The sequence below is a fragment of the Eleutherodactylus coqui genome, chromosome 1 (genome assembly GCF_035609145.1).
Source record: "Eleutherodactylus coqui strain aEleCoq1 chromosome 1, aEleCoq1.hap1, whole genome shotgun sequence".
Taxonomy (NCBI): Eukaryota; Metazoa; Chordata; class Amphibia; order Anura; family Eleutherodactylidae; genus Eleutherodactylus; species Eleutherodactylus coqui.
Window position 1 is genome coordinate 187295106 of NC_089837.1, and position 17608 is coordinate 187312713.

The window sequence follows — 17608 nt, forward strand, 5'->3', positions numbered from 1 at the left end:
TGGGTTCCTGGGACCCACCCATGCTGTGGGTCCACAGGGAGTTGTAACTGCATGTGTCTACTTCTAAAGAACCCCAGTCTGACTGGGGCATGCAGTGTGGGCCGAAGCCCACCTGCATTTAACATAACATTACCTCAGCTGTGATGGGCAATGCAATGGGATATATTTATGTACCGCCGGTGGCTTCCTGGCACCCACCTATGCTGTCGGTCCACACGGAGTTGTAACTGCACGTGTCCACTTCTAAAGAACCCCAGTCTGACTGGGGCATGCAGTGTGGGCCGAAGCCCACCTGCATTTAACATGACATTTCCTCAGCTGTGATGGGCAATGCAATGGGATATATTTATGTACCGCCGGTGGGTTCCAGGGAGCCACCCATGCTGTGGGTGCACACGGAATTCACATTGCGGAGTTGTACCTACTTGTGACTATTTATAAAAAACCGCAGTCTGACTGGGGCATGCAGACACCTTGACAGAATGAATAGTGTGTGGCGCCTACGTTCCCCATTGCTATGCCCATGTGTGCAGCTCCAGATGGAGGTGTCACAGGATTGGATTTCTCATTGCTTCTGTACAGCATTGTGGGCTATCGCCCCGCCCCTTTAAAAGAGGGTCGCTGCCTAGCCGTGCCAACCCTCTGCAGTATGTGCCTGCGGTTCCTGCTCATGGCAGACGCACTTATAAATAAACATGAGGGTGGTGTGGCATAAGGGCAGCTGAAGGCTGCGCAGGGACAATTTGGTGTGCGCTGTGGACACTGGGTCGTGCAGGGGGGGGGGGTTGGGCAGCATGTAACCCAGGAGAAGTGGCAGCGGAGTGTCATGCAGGCAGTGATTGTGCTTTGTTGGAGGTAGTGTGGTGCTTAGCTAAGGTATGCATTGCTAATGAGGGCTTTTCAGAAGTAAAAGTTGTTGGGAGGGGGGGCCCACTCTTGCCGCTATTGTGGCTTAATAGTGGGACCTGGGAACTTGAGATGCAGCCCAACATGTAGCCCCTCGCCTGCCCTATCCGTTTCTGTGTCGTTCCCATCACTTTCTTGAATTGCCCAGATTTTCACAAATGGAAACCTTAGCGAGCATCGGCGATATACAAAAATGCTCGGGTCGCCCATTGACTTCAATTGGGTTCGTTACTCGAAACGAAACCTCGAGCATCGTGAAAATTTCGTCCCGAGTAACGAGCACCAGAGCATTTTGGTGCTCGCTCATCTCTAATAATAACTAAAGCAACCTTATATTCTCAAACGTTTCCCAGTGAGCATAAAGATGATGCTCTCCAATGTAAAAAAATTTTTTTCATCCAGCCATATCATTAGTTATATAAAGTAACTGATACTCCCTGAAGGAAAAAAAAAGTTTTGCATTTTCAGTGATCCTACGATAATTACTGTTTTTCTCCTGCTGGGTAGATGTCATGAAATGTTTAAGGCGTTGGAAGTAATCAAGACTCCTTTGTTATGTGTAAGCTTACTAGTAAACAAAATATACTTTGAGTTTTTACTTATAATAGGCAATCAAGTTTGCATAAAATGATGACATACAAAATTATGAGCTTGCACTGCTTTGAAAATATTTCAAGTGATCTTATAAACGGCTGAAGTTAAGGGAAAGTCTGCAAATTTTAATAAGACTGTAGGAAGGACAAATCCTTCATTGTTTAAAAAGCAGCAATCTGTAGCACTGATTAAGTGTTTATAAGGCACAGTATGCCATACTCAGCAAGAAATACTAGTTTTCTGTATTTTCACAGAACATTTTAATTGTGTGAACAGCATACGCCTTTTGCATCACCAGCCTCAATGTATATGGCGCCTCTGTTATTTCATTTGCAGCGGAAACAAATTCTGTATATGAAAGTTTATCTCAACCAGTCCTATACAAGATACAATGTGTTGTTTCTCCTCCAGATGGATATTGATTACTTCTTATTATTTGGCATTAAATAATGAAACACATTTTAGAGCTTTTCAAAATCTGTTGTTTTTTCTTTTAAATATCTATTATTTTGTAATTTTGCCCATTCACACTAAAATTAAGTGCTACAATAGGTTCCCCGTTTTGTTTTGTTAAGATCAAGGCAGGCTGTGGGTACAGTTTGAGTTGATGCTGGCTGTGTATATGCTTTTTGTTTATTTGTATTTTGTTTACACAATTTAATATATGTAATTATTGTAATATAATATGCCACCCAAGATGTTATGAAGACCTCTGCATGACATTAAGAATATCTCTTTGTACTATGCAGTTTTTTGTTGTAGCTGGGTTATCCATAGGAGACCCATTGACAGGGGAAAATAGCCCACAGTGGTTACAACCAAAATCCACCCAGTGATCATATAGTAAAGGCAGTGGCATTACAGCTATTTGTATTAAATACAGATTAAAAATATAGTCGGCTGAAAGCGGCCTTAGAGAAGAGAACTACTTCTGTCTCTTCTTCAAGATGTTCTGACAGCTGGGTGCTAGAGATGAGCGAGCATACTTGCTAAGGGCAATTACTCGAGCGAGCATTGTCCTTAGCGAGTACCTGCCCACACGGAAGAAAAGATTGCCGGCGGGAGGTGGGGAGCGGCTGGGCAGAGCGGGGGGGAATGGAGGGGAGATCTCTCTCTCCCTCCCCCCCCCCCCCCGCTCCCACCTGCTCACTCCCGCAAGTCACCGCTCACCTGCCGGCACCCGAATCTTTTCTTCCGCGCGGGCAGGTACTCGCTAAGGACTATGCTCGCTCGAGTAATTGCCCCTAGTGAGTATGCTCACTCATGTCTACTAGGTACCTATCTGCTTAGTTGAAGTAGCAGAGACTTTAAACCTAGGCCACAAATTTACAATGGCCAGGACATACATTTGCTACACATGGTCCTTAAGGCTTACTTCACTACAGTACTTAAAGACATTATTCTTTTGGATTTTAATCTCCACTTTAACTTTATCTTTCCTTTTACATAGCCATATGAGTGCTTGTTTATTGTCTAGTGAGCTGTAGCTTTTATTGCTACCATTTTCTGGTACCTATAATGTATTGTGTAACTATTATGGGGGGAGAGGGTGAAAGAACATATGAATTCTCCACTTTTTTTTACAGTAGTCATTATATAGGATGCATGCTATAAAAACTATTTTCTGTGGATCAGTATGATTATGTTGATAGCAAAACTATATATAGTTTTTAGGTTTTTTCACTTTTGCACAATAAATGCCTTTCTTTTTTAAATAACTTTTTTTTGCATCCTTGCATGCGAAGACCCAGTCCTCTTTTATTATTCTATGGATAGAGCTGTGTAAAGGCTTGTCTTGTGCATGATGAATTTTAGTTTTATTGGTATCATCTTGGGATACATATGATTTTTTTACAATCACTTTTATTGCCTTTTTGGGAGGTGAAATGTCAGTTCAGCTCATAGGATATGTAATATATGGGGCTATTCAAAAAGAAGGAGCAGATTTGTGGATTTAATTACAAATGAACTACAAGAGACAGGTACACAATCCACATATCACTGAAAAAAGGAAGGTTCAAAGTTTTACTAGTAAGATTCATATCCTGCCACGGCACAATGTTGGGTGTCTCATTTACAGTTTTATGATCCTTGAGGTGCGTATGCATATGCAGCTGTCACGTCATGCTCCTGGGGCTTGTTGCGCTATGTACTTCCGGGAGCACATCACTGCAGGTGTGGTTCTGTTCCTGTTCCGTCCGTAGAGTGAGACAGGTTACAATGGGTTCCTTTATGGGGCCATTCTTACAGGGACGATCGCCATGCTTTTAGGCAGCGTTTCCGGACGTCTGTGGTGTATGGTTAGACTTCTTATCACAACTCTGCCCCCATCTGTTTTCATTATTTAACTACATGCTATGCTTGACACTCACTCATCATCACCATAGTATGTACAGTAAACTTCATTTCTCACATGATCTACATCTACACAAGTGGTGTGAAGCTACATCTGTCAATTAAACATATAAGCCTAAAATATACACCTTTTCATGAATTAACTGTTGTAGTTTCACGGTGATGGCTTCACAGAGTAGTAAAATCTTGGTTTAACCCTTTAATGACCAGGCTGTTTTATACCTTAAGGACCAGACACTTTTTAGGGATTTTACGCATGTCGTGGTTTTACTGTCCTACTTTTTTTTCCCGTCAGGTACGAAAATTATTTTTGCTGCATTTTTTCCCCATGACATATAGGGCTATTTTTTTTATTTATCTTTCACTGACTTTTTTTTAGCTTTTCCCCCATTTTTTAGTTATATTGGGGGTAAAAAGCTAAAAAAAAGTATTTAGTTAACATTTATAGCAGTTTTTTTTATTTGATCACATGACGGTGACGCTCACATGCTCTGCCCCTAATCACATGACATGACGTCATCAAAGGTCCTGCATCCTTGTGTAAATTATGGGTGGACTAGAACTCCCTGGCGGTCTCAGTTACTATAGAATACTAACAAACATTAGTATTCTGATTTTTTTCAGTAATTTGTTTTTACATATTTTTGGTCCAAGCGCCATATATTTACTGTGCTTGGTCCTTAAGGGTTTAACAAAATTCTGAGCTTAAGTCCTGTGAAATCATGATACACAATAGTGAAGGGGAGAGCTGAGCTGCGTACGCAGAGAAAATCAGACAATGAAAGGACCTCCACATTGGTTTGCCCGGGGTATTTCGTGTTTTCAAAAAAACTGATGCTTTTGCATTATAGCTATTATTACTGTATAAATTTCCTAAGCATTATTATTTCAGATAGATAGATATGAGGTAGATAGATAGATGTGAGATAGATTGATAGATATAGATAGATAGATAGATAGATAGATAGATAGATAGATAGATAGATAGATAGATAGATAGATAGATAGATAGATATGAGAGAGTGAGAGATAGATCAATAGATAGATAGATAGATACACATAGAGAGATATAGATAGATGCAGATAGATAGATTGATAGATATAGGATAGATAAATAGATAGATAGATGGATAGATATGAGAGATAGATAAATAGATAGCTAGACAGATTGCAGTCCCTGTCCTGGGATCAGCTTGCTGTTAGTGAGAATACATTTATGAAAGAATTTGCACAAATCATTGTTTTATCAATGCAAATCACCTTCTGTTCTGTTTTGTTCTGGTCTTTGGATTTTTTGTAATCGCGTATCAAATGCTTGGAATTGCTCTCTTTATGAAGTACTATATGTCCTGGGTACTCAAAGCTAATTCAACACAAGAAGATAAATTATTTATGTATTACAGTAAAACTTTTTACCATTCAGAGACAATTTACATTTCTTAGTAATCACTTCTCAGATTATTAATGTCAATTACAGACATATTTCTGGTGAGAAATTAGACATTTTAAGCACAGGATTTGGAGTTGCCAGACACTTTGTTCCAAGACTGTGGATAATGATAGAATAATGAGGATCAAACAACTTTCTTCTACAATTGTAAGACTGAAAGTTTCTTGTTGGAAGAGGAACAAAGGCTGTAGTTACAGTTCTTGAAAGGGATTAGCAAATCACTCAGGTATTTGGGGAGTGCATTTATGAATTGTTCAGAAGTTAGACGAGGGATGAAATTTACATTGAGATTCTGAGAAGATGTACATGTTATGCCGCACAATGAATTTACAGGTGTCAGACTGACCTGCTTAAAGCAACGAGTCTTCCGATCCAAACTTGCTCTTTCTTAGGACACCAAGAAAAAATGTTTTGTTTGGTTTTAAACCCAGAAAATCATTAATTAGTCCTGTAAACACAGCAAGATGCAATTTATTTACTTCATAACAATTGCTCACCATCATAGCTAGGGGTATAACAAATACCCATGGGGTCTTTTAGCAAAACTCATAATACACATTAAATGTTTACGAGTATTTTGGCCTTCACTTGTGAAATGAACCGGATTTATTAAAAGGACTGTCCTAAAGGCAGAAAATGGAATCTACAACTGATATGACCACGCATAGCATTACGCAACAATGTTTTCATTAATGATAAAGCTGGTTTCTGGGCTCCTTTAAGTTAACTCCACCCATTTTCACACCACTTTTCAAAGTGCTGAGAGGAGAGAAAAGCCAGGAATACGATCTGCACATTATTAGCAACTTTTTTACACCGCAAAACTAACGGTAATAGCAATTAATTCTCGCCTTTGTCTCTACAACTGTGCTATTTACCCTGTTTCCCTGAAAAGAAGACATACCCCGAAAATAAGACATAGCATGATTTTCCTGAATTTTTGAGGATGCAAAATGATTTTTCAGGCTTTTTGAGGGTGCTTGAAATATAAGCCCTACTCCAAAATTAAGCCTTGCTAACAGTTAATTTAAAAAGTCAATTTAAATAGTGTCCAGGCAGCTATACATGTAAAAAAGTTAAACCTTTTTGAACAAAAATTAATATAAGACACTGTCTTATTTTCGGCAAAACACGGTATAGTTATCACTAACTACACCTCACCATTGAGTGCTGATGGGTCCAATTAGTTTCTGGGTCCCATAACTGCTGCTATGCTTGCTTTGCTGGTAGTTCTGTTCATGTTATAAACAAAGGACCAGTTACATAAAGGTAAGAACATTGAAATAGAAATATGAGTTCACCTCTCCTGCAGTATCTTGGTAGTTTTAGGAAGATGGGAGCTGGATCCTCAAAATGCCGTCGGCTAGCTGCTATAGTGAAATTTCAAAAAGAAAAGGTGAGGGACAGCTCCAACCATTAAAACACTTTCTTCTTTATTAGTTGGTCTATTAAAAAAGCAATCTACTTGCAAACATTGTATGGAAAAAACGGTGAACGCATTTCGGCCAACTGGCCTTTGTCACCAGCAATTGCTGTTGACAAAGGCCAGTGGGCCGAAACGCGTTCAGAGTTTTTTGCATACAATGTTTGCAAGCAGATTGCTTTTTAATGGAATAACTAGTAAAGAAGGATCAGTTACATAGTTTTTTAGTGGACAATGTATTGAAAACATATATCACAGACCCATTCCAGTAAAAAAAAATTTTGGTTCACTATGTAACTAGCCCCCAGCATATATAGTTCAACTGGCATTACCTTGGTTAGTTATTCCTTTTTTATCTAAAAATTCCTGACATCCTTCTCTTCAGTTGGGTCATGTGATCTCATTATAACCACCTTGGGTTTACTTGGCTCCTTACTGTCTCAAGGAGTCACTATTTTAGTCACAATTCCTGTATGATGTAATTGCATGGACCATACGGCACAGGTTCTTCATGAGGGGGAGAAACTTCTATCACAGTCACTGATGACTGTTACACAGCTTCTGCCGCACAGTTATAATGAAGAAGATAACAAGGTGCATCACAGTGGTTAACATTGTTCCTTGCAGTGTTGGGGTCCTGGGTTCAAGACAGACTGAGGACAATATCTGAATGGAGTTTATATATTCTCCTTGTGCTGTCTTGGGTTTCTTCTAGGACTCCAATTTCCTCTAACATTTTAAAAACACATTGATAGATGAATTTAGATTGTGAACCCCATTGGGGACAAAATGCTATTTCAAGTGATGCGCAGCACTGTGAAATATGTATGCCCTATAAAAATGAGAAAAAAATAAAAAGCAGTTCATCCTCTCTGACTATATTCTTATGGCCTTTAGCTTAATTAAGAGAATACAGATGGTAATAGTAGTTGGTCATATGATGCTGTGCTGATGCATAGAGGAAAAGAGAGCAGGAAAGAATCTAAAATTATGATGGCCCCTCATAAATGTCAGACATGAGGCTGCAATGAATAGAAGTGAGTCCAATATACAAAGAAAAAGTCCAGAGTGTGACAGACAATCCAGTAAGGGATGTAATGCTGGAAAAATGTGTTTTCGCTGTAGTGGACTTTTAAAGAAATTATTCCAAGAGCACAACCCCTGTTCATACGGTCTATTAGGGCATATACATATCATATAGCAGAGTCCCCTTCTTGAGAAACACTTCTATGACCCTGAATAAAAAGCTACTCAATAATAAAGGCTCCCTTTGTGGTGGACATTCTACTCTCCTGAAAGTACAGCATGAATGGCCATCATGTAATATTACATTTCCTCTAGGGCAATGCTTAGCTGGCAAGGCTTTCCTCAGTGAAACTTGCTAATTGCTAAGGATGCTAAGAACATGAGCTGGGGTGATTAGCCATTCATCCTTGGCTCCCCATTTTGGGAAGGGTTGTGCATGTTGGTATAACCCCTTTAATATTATAAGAATATCACAATTTCAGGATCTGACAGTGAAAGTAGAAAGAAAGGAATGATTCATGCGCTCAGGGTAACTTCAGGAGAGAACACCTTGTCAAAAGGCCATACGAATGAAGTCTCTACAAATGAGGTGAAAAGACTTGTAGGTAATGACTTGCAAAAGTGGAGTTTTATTAAACAGGACAAAGTAGTGCAATGCGTTTTAGAGCTCTTGCTGCTCCTTTTTTCAAAAAATAGCAATAAAAACAAATTAATTATATTCATTGAAATGTGTTCAGTGCACATGAAGTCCTGACACTGGATGCAAACAGGACTGAATGTGGTGACACCTGGACATGAAGAGAAGTACAGATGTAGGAACATTAATGAGAAGGTTCTCTCCATTAATAACTTCACATAGTGTGTCTTGCAGCCAAAATAGTAAGAAAGCAGACTACTTTTTTTTACTGACAAATGTTAGTTGATAATGATGTACACCGTTCAGATCCTGAAACCTCTGGTCCTGTACGTGTTCTTTGGAGATAAATCTGGTGACTGGGCAGGCTATGGAAGTGTGATACCCTGTGATACCCTAACTGTGTGTGACAAAGCATTATCCTGCTGGAAAATGCCTCTTAGGAATCCTGCCATGAGAGGAACACGTGTGTCTGCAGGATGCACTGAACATATCGCTGACCTGTCATTGACCCTCATACTACTACTATGGGTGACCGACTGTCATATGTGATGACCTCCCAGTCCATCACACCAGCAGAGGGGGAAGTGTTCCACACCACAGTAAAGGGAGGATTGATGCACTCACCCCTAGGTCTCTAGACATGAACATGGCCATTGTCAGTGCTCTAACAAAACCTGGATGTGTTGCTGAAAACAACCACTCCGCAGCAGGCTAGTTTCAGAATTCATGATACCACTGCAAATGGAGGCAACGGTGTGAGTGGGTCAAGATCATTACATATAATGGACACCATGAGACCAAATGTCCTTCAGCCAAGTGCCTGGAAATGGCTCCAGTAAACACACGGGCCTGTAACAATGGTGCTACCTGACTGTAGATGGTAGACAATGAAACAGTTTGGAGCTTTTCATGCTTGTCGGATGATCAAACGATTGTCTCTACTGGTGGTCTGTTGAGGGTATCCTGAGCCTATCCATCTTGTGCATGTACCCATATACATCCACTGGTCTCAACACTTCCTAAGAGTCTCGTCAGAATGGTCCAAGTGGTGGGCAATTCATGGATACAACCATCCAGCTGCTTGCATTCCAATAATGCGCCATTTCTCTAAATCTGTTAACTGGGCAAAATATCTTTGATTGCATCATTGAAGTATGTCTAGTGCTCAACAAGCTTTATACAAGCTGACAAAGAGGTCCACTACACACAAATAGCCTCTGAAAGCCTTTTATAGGCCAAAGGTGGAACTCATTTTTTGGGCCTCTAGCGGAAAGACCGTTCATCTGCACAACTATAATCTTCTGCATATTTGCCTGAGCTGTAACTGCATGCTGAGTTTTGCAGGAAACAACAACTCCTTATAAGTGTTTGATTTTTTTTACAAAGAGTGTAGTTGTTAAAGGGGTGGTCTCGCGAAACCAAGTGGGGTTATACACTTCCGTATGGCCATATTAATGCACTTTGTAATGTACATTGTGCATTAAATATGAGCCATACAGAAGTTATTCCACTTACCTGCTCCGTTGCTAGCGTCCTCGTCTCCATGGTTCCGTCTAAATTCGCTGGCAGCTTGCTTTTTTAGACGCGCTTGCGCAGTCCGGTCTTCTCCATTCAGCACGAGCCGCTTCAGTGTGCTCCCCGCTACAGCTCTTCTGCGCATGCGCAGACGAGCTGTCACTGCTCAGGAGCGCGCTGAAGCGGCCATTCTGCACCATCCTCTGTTAGAGGAAGGTGCAGAAACTGGAGCTGCCCAGCGGAGAAGCCCAGCCCAGCCCAGCAGCCCCGAGAAGCCTCCCAGGTAAGTGATGGGTCGGGGGGGGGCTGCCGCTGCGCCGGGCTGCGCCGGGGGGGCTGTCGCTGCGCCGGGGGGGCTGTCGCTGCGCCGGGGGGGCTGTCGCTGCGCCGGGGGGGCTGTCGCTAGGCCGGGGGGGGCTGCCGCTGTGATGGGGGGGCTGTCGCTAGGCCGGGGGGGGGCTGCCGCTGCGCCGGGCTGCGCCGGGGGGGCTGTCGCTAGGCCGGGGGGGGGGGCTGCCGCTAGGCCGGGGGAACTAGCGCTGGGCTCCGGAACCTAGCGCTGGGCTCCGGGGCCTTCACCTGGGCTGAGGGTCTAGCGCTGGGGAGCCGGGGGCTAGCGCCGGTTACCTGCTGTCTGGTCGGCGGCTTGCGGGCCGTCTGGTCGGCGGCTGCGATGCGTCCGGTTGCCATGGAGACACAGCTGGCGGCGTCTCGGGAGCGCGCACGTCGGGCTGCAGCGAGCGACGGGGAAAGAGCCGGCGGCCATCTTGAGGAAACTTTTATAAGTTGCTGAAACGCTGGAACGGTAAGTACGAACCAGCTAGAAATGTCATTTACAGGGGGGCTTAGTAATGTATGTTTAATGGGGGGGACTGGGCAAAAAAAAAAATTAACTGCTTCCTCGAGACATCTCCTTTAATGGTTAGACGGACCCCCAGCAAAGTCGGACAGGTGCTCATTTAACCTGCACCAGCAGTGGAAATGTAATTTTATAAGGATAACTTGAGTCCACCACAGTGAGAACTCTGACTGATAGAGGACGGTCCTGAGAGTGAGACCCAGAGACAGTGGTCCAAATGGGGCTGCTCCTTTAAAGTAATTCTGCAAAACGGAGAGGGTAGAAATATCTCCATAAATATATAAAAGACAGATTCTCAAGTTATTATAAGTATTTGGTTGCATTTGCTAATGCTAAAGGTAGCATACAGATGGATTAACACTAATCCATAACAGTGTGGTGCGCTATGCCATTAACTACCGTGTTTCCCCGAAAATAAGCCTAATTTTGGAGGGACTTGAAATATATAAGCCATCTTCTGTCTGCGGAAGCCTGCCGGAACTGCAGAGAACAACGGGAGGGACCCGGATAGTGCCTGCTAGGTAAGTATTATAAGACATCCCTCGAAAATAAGACCCTGTGCCACTTTTGGGGCAAAAATTAATATAAGACCGGGTCTAATTTTTGGGGAAACACAGTAGGTATTCACATGGGGACAGTTGATGGTGGGTAAGATTTTGTTTAATAAATAAAAAGGAATGCTTTAAAACTGTACACTATAGTTACTTTAATAAATTACCTTGCATTAAGTTTTATAATATATGTTATCTGAAGACCTGAAGCAATTCAGCATAAAAAAATATAAAAACTGAGAAATCAGAATAAACATTTGTGAAATAATTTTCATGGCGCTCTATTTATAATAATAACACATTATAACATTTATAATAAAAAACAATTGCAGAATTTTGCTATTGATGCATTTTTGCATTGACTTGGCACATAAACCTGATGCCTTTAAACTGGGGATAAAAACATTATCAAACATATACTTTAGTGCTCAGCAGTAGCTGCGCTGAATAGTAATAAGCGTCAGTAATAATTTAAGACAGAATATTATTTTACCAAACAAATCTGTCCTATAATAAATTTAGCAGGGACGACATTTTATCAAGACTGCTGTAGCAAAACAATTCCTGTACAACTTCGAATTGGAGTAGTGGAAAAGTGGCACGCACCAATAGATTGTTTAAAAAAAGCAGTTACTTTATATCATGTGTAAAATCACATATAGTGCAGGAGGACACAGTCTACTTGTGTCCTGATGCACTATGTATCTTTTTACATATGAAATAAAGTAACTGCTGTTTTTTTTTAAGATTGGTGCATGCCACTTTTTCACTGAAGTTGTATGAGGTGCTATTTTTTGCTGTTTGCCCTTTGCAACTTTTTGTTATTCTACAATCGCCTGTCTATTTCCGCGATGGAATGTCGCTAGCGATATTCTGCTGCGGGGAGGAGGGGGAGCACTAAAACGGCTCAGTGATGAGCCTATATTATTGATAGGCTCACCTCGGAGAATCACGACAAATCGCAGCATTTAATGACACCAGCGGGAAATCTCTATGATTTTCCACTCGTGTGCAGTAGGCTGCGCTTTCCATAGTTATCCTATTGAAAATATGTCATGAGAGTCCCGTGTGTGATTTATCACCATGGATCTCACAATGACACCTCGCCCGTAGACAGCAGCCTACCCCTGGCTTCACACTGGCGAGAAAATTGCACAGGATGCACAAATATGCAATGAAGAATTGTTTCTTCTCCGAAGTGATGGGAGGCTGCTTTGACATGAAAACGCCTTGCATCCTCAGAGAAATCACATGGTGGGGAGCGCAATATGGGGGTGGGATTCACGGCCTGATATCGTGCTCGCTAGTATGAAGTTAGCCTTATATATCCTACCACTTGCTGTACTAATATTCTTTCATATTTATATAACAATACCAAGTCAAATATTAAAGCACTACAGATAGTGATGAGAAATGAGTGGGAAGAACCTGATATGGAGTGAGAATCACAGGCCTAAAGCCGTTTAGAAAGATAGACACACAAAGAAAGCGAGGGAAGGAGAAGGGTAATAATTAGAGATGAGCGAGCACCAAAATGCTCGGGTGCTCGTTACTCGAGTCGAACTTTCAGTGATGCTCGAGAGTTCGTTTCGAGTAACGAACCCCATTGAAGTCAATGGGTGACTCGAGCATTTTTGTATATCGCCGATGCTCGCTAAGGTTTTCATTTGTGAAAATCTGCAAAACACAAGAAAGTGATGGAAACGACATAGAAACGAATAGGGCAGGCGAGGAGCTACATTTTGGGCTGTATCTCAAGTTCCCAGGTCCCACTATTAAGCCACAATAGCGGCAAGAGTGAGACCCCCCCCCCCCACTGTCAGCGTAAAGATCGTTCTCCTCTGCCACAGCTGTAACAGCTGTGGCAGAGAAGAACGATGTTAGCCCATTGAATTCAATGGAGCCGGCAATACAGCCGGCTCTATTGAAAGCAATGGGCTGCCGGCGTACGCGGGATGAATTTTCGGGAAGGGCTTAAATATATAAGCCCTTTCCTACAATTCATCCAGAAATGTGTAAAAATAAAAAATATATATATACTTACCTGGTCCCGGCAGAACGATGTTAGCCCATTGAATTCAATGGAGCCGGCAATACAGCCGACTCCATTGAAAGCAATAGGCTGCCGGCGATCGCGGGATGAATTGTCGGGAAGGGGTTAAATATATAAGCCCTTCCCTGCAATTCATCCAGAAATGTGTAAAAATAAAAAATATATATATACTTACCTGGTCCTGGCAGACGGAGTTCAGCGCGGCAGGCTGCAGTTCTCCTGAACTGCTCTGAACAGCTGTGAGTAGTATTCAGCAGCCGATTTAAAGTCCCCGCCTGCTGAATGAGATGCCTCTGATTGGTCACAGCCTGCCCAATCAGAGGCATCCCTCACTCACACCCATTCATGAATTCATGAATGGGTGAGTGAGGGCTGCCTCTGATTGCCTTAGCGCAGGGACAGCTGCTAGCTGCCCCTGAGTCAATCAGAGGCAGCCCTCACTCACCCATTCATGAATTCATGAATGGGTGTGAGTGAGGGATGCCTCTGATTGGGCAGGCTGTGACCAATCAGAGGCATCTCATTCAGCAGGCGGGGATTTTAAATCGGCTGCTGAATACTACTCACAGCTGTTCAGAGCAGTTCAGGAGAATTGCAGCCTGCCGCGCTGAACTCCGTCTGCCGGGACCCGGTAAGTATATATATATTTTTTATTTTTACACATTTCTGGATGAATTGCAGGGAAGGGCTTATATATTTAACCCCTTCCCGACAATTCATCCCGCGATCGCCGGCAGCCCATTCCTTTCAATGGAGTCGGCTGTATTGCCGGCTCCATTGAATTCAATGGGCTAACATCGTTCTGCCGGGACAAGGTGAGTATATATATATATTTTTTATTTTTACACATTTCTGGATGAATTGTAGGAAAGGGCTTATATATTTAAGCCCTTCCCGACAATTCATCCCGCGTACGCCGGCAGCCCATTGCTTTCAATAGAGCCGGCTGTATTGCCGGCTCCATTGAATTCAATGGTCAGTGCTCGTTTAATCGAGACGAGTACCGCGTGGTGCTCGTCTCGAGTAACGAGCATCTCGAGCACCCTAATACTCGAACGAGCATCAAGCTCGGACGAGTATGCTCGCTCATCTCTAGTAATAATCTTGTTCTTCATTGACATTCAAACTGTTAATCATAAACAGTGAGATGTTTTGTATGGTGAAAAAGACAAGATCCTTTCTGAGACCCACCTCTACTGTAAGCAAGGAGATGCGATCTTTCTCATCTCTTTGGTTTAAGAGAAGTGCCAGTTAATATCATGCTGTAATATAGGTTTTGGGTATTTTAATAATTTTTATATGTCAGAAACATTTCATATCTCTTCATACACAGCCTGCACCGTCACCCAGAGACATATATAGTTATCTACATAATACAGCTGCAAGAACAATTACATGAACTATTTGTAACTACCTGGGTTTCTGCATTGACTACTAACAAAACTTCATCTGATTGTTATCTAAGTCACAAATATAGACAAACCTAATCAAATTAAAATAATAATAACACACAAACAAGGAAAAAGATGAAAATGTAGACCAGCGCTCAGTCCTCATAAGGCCTTCTCACATGTGTGTTCACAAAACGCCGCGTCCGAAACCAAGATTTTATGCAGCATTTCTAACATGTTACAGCATTTGGCAGCATTTTTTAACCAAACTCTATCATTGTGATGGATGATGAGGAACGCTAAAAAGATCTAAGACTAGAGATGAGCGAGCGTACTCGGAAAAGCACTACTCGCTCGAGTAATTTGCTTTATCCGAGTATCGCTGTGCTCGTCCCTGAAGATTCGGGTGCCGCCGCGGCTGACAGGTGAGTCGCAGCGGGGAGCAGGGGAGAGCGGGCGGGAGAGAGGGAGAGAAAGATCTCCCCTCCGTTCCTCCCCGCTCTCTCCTGCAGCTCCCTGCTCCGTGCCGGCATCCGAATCTTCAGGGACGAGCACAGCGATACTCGGATAAAGCAAATTACTCGAGCAAGTAGTGCTTATCCGAGTATGCTCGCTCATCTCTATCTAAGACGCATGAAAATAGAGCAGACAGCACTCAAAAATAGCAGCATTAGAGAAGCCCCATTGAAATCAATGGAGGTGTTGTACTGCGATTAGAGCGGCGTTTTAAACACCATGCTAATCGCATTTAAAATCGGGCTGTGAGAGAGCGGCCTAAAAGTTGTATTTAACCTCATTCAAGTTTACTTCAGTGAACCCTTGAATTTAATAACATGCAATTCCCTAGTTAGTAGCAATCAGCTCCATAAAACATTTCCTGTAGCTGGAAATAAGATTTGCACAACCCAGAAGTAGAATTTTGGATAATTTCTCCTTGCAATTTGTTTCATTTCAGCAATATTTCTGTGATGCCTTGCATGCACAACCCTCTTTAGGTCATGCAACATCATCTTGATAGGGTTAAGGTCAGAACTCTGTCCAAAGCACGTCTTCTTTTTCTAGCATTTGTTGTCGATCTACTTATATACTTTGGTTCTTTGTCTTGTTGTATAACCCAATGTCTCTTCAGCTTGAGGTCCAGGACTGCTGCCCTCACATTCTCCTGTAAAATGCTGTGATACACCTCAGCATTCATTCTTCTTTTAATGATCACAAGGCGTCTAGGCTTTGAGACAACAAATTAGCCCCTATTCATAATTCACAGAGTGAGGTTTTGGTGTTGATGCGCAGTGTTTTTTTCCCTCTAAACATTGTTTAGAGGTTTTATGTGTTATGCACTCTTTTGTCTTATCTGTCTAGAAAACATTTTCACATAAGCACTGTGTAAGACCCAGGCTGTCTCCAGTAAACATGACATAGGCCACAATATCTTGTTTGGACAGCAGCAGCTTCCTTTGTGGTTATTTTCTATGGACACCATTCTTGTTTAGTATTTTTCTAATAGTGGACACAAGTCTTGAACAGTATGTAGAGTTTTATGTAGGTCATTTGCCGCTATCCTTGTGTTTTTTCTAACCTCTTTCAATATTGCCCCTTGTGTGGTTAAAGTGATTTTAACAGGATGCTCATTCATAGGAAGAGTAGCAACAGTCCTGAGTTTTCTCCCATTTGTTTCAAACATAATAAGAATAATCTTATAATAATCTTTATTTGTATAGCGTCAACTTATTCCGCAGCGCTTAACATAGATTAATATACACCCAGGTCTTTAGCAATACTTTTGTAGTTTTTGCTAGCTTCATGGATCTCTATAGCATGTCTTCTTTAGTTTTCTGAAAGATGTTTGTATCAATGTTTAGTTCACACTAACTGATCTTTCTTAAGAACAGACCTCTCAATAACCAGGGTTTGTGTGTCTTTATTTAATGGGCAAAGCAGCTGTGAAACTCACACTTTCAATCTCATCCCCTTAATTGTAACACCTTTTGACAGTTAGCTTCTGGAGAAGTCATTAACACAGAGGTCCGCAAACTTTTTTTCCTCGCACTGTGGATGCTTACTCAGTGGACTGAATAAAAGACATGAACGGTACAATTGCCTGTGTATTATTAGATTAGTAGATTGTGTTTGTCTATAACTGTGACTTCAGGCATAACTTGAAGATCCTGGGCCTCCAACTATAATACTTTATTCATAGTACTGGGCTCCTTATATGGAGAAGAGAGGCCTTACGGATCCCCTAAGGCTCCTGGGCCCGGGTGCAACCACATCCCCTATAGTTGTGCCAGTGATTACATGAGATGAATGTCAGGCTCATAAGCAACTTTCACTCCAGTGCTGTTACACAGGAGTGATAGTCTGTCACATAATGGAGGTGGAATGGGCCAGAAATTACTTCTGGCCTCCAATTTACTGTAAACAGGAGTCATTCATAGACTGAGTGATTCCTATTTAAACTGAGAGAGAAGCCACTCACAAGTCATTTTGTTTTATTGAGCTGAAACAGCAGCACTAGAGGCAACTGAGCAACTTCTCACTAAGTGCCCTGTCTGGAGCTATGTGTTCATGGGCTGACATTCGCCCCTTAATTGCTCATTAGAGCGATTATTCAGATGTGTTTCAGGCCATGTAGAGGCCAGATTCACAGGAGCATATCTGTATTTGTGCGCACATTTGCACTGCATAGTTACGCATAAGGCGTTGCGTATTTGCATGTGCACCATTGTTTTTTTCACTGTACTCTCACAGCTCATGTGCAATTGTGCATGCAAAAAACATGCATTAATGCTGTCAGCTATTGAAATGGCTAGTTAGTTTAATGAGTTCAAGATGTGTCCTTTCCATGCGC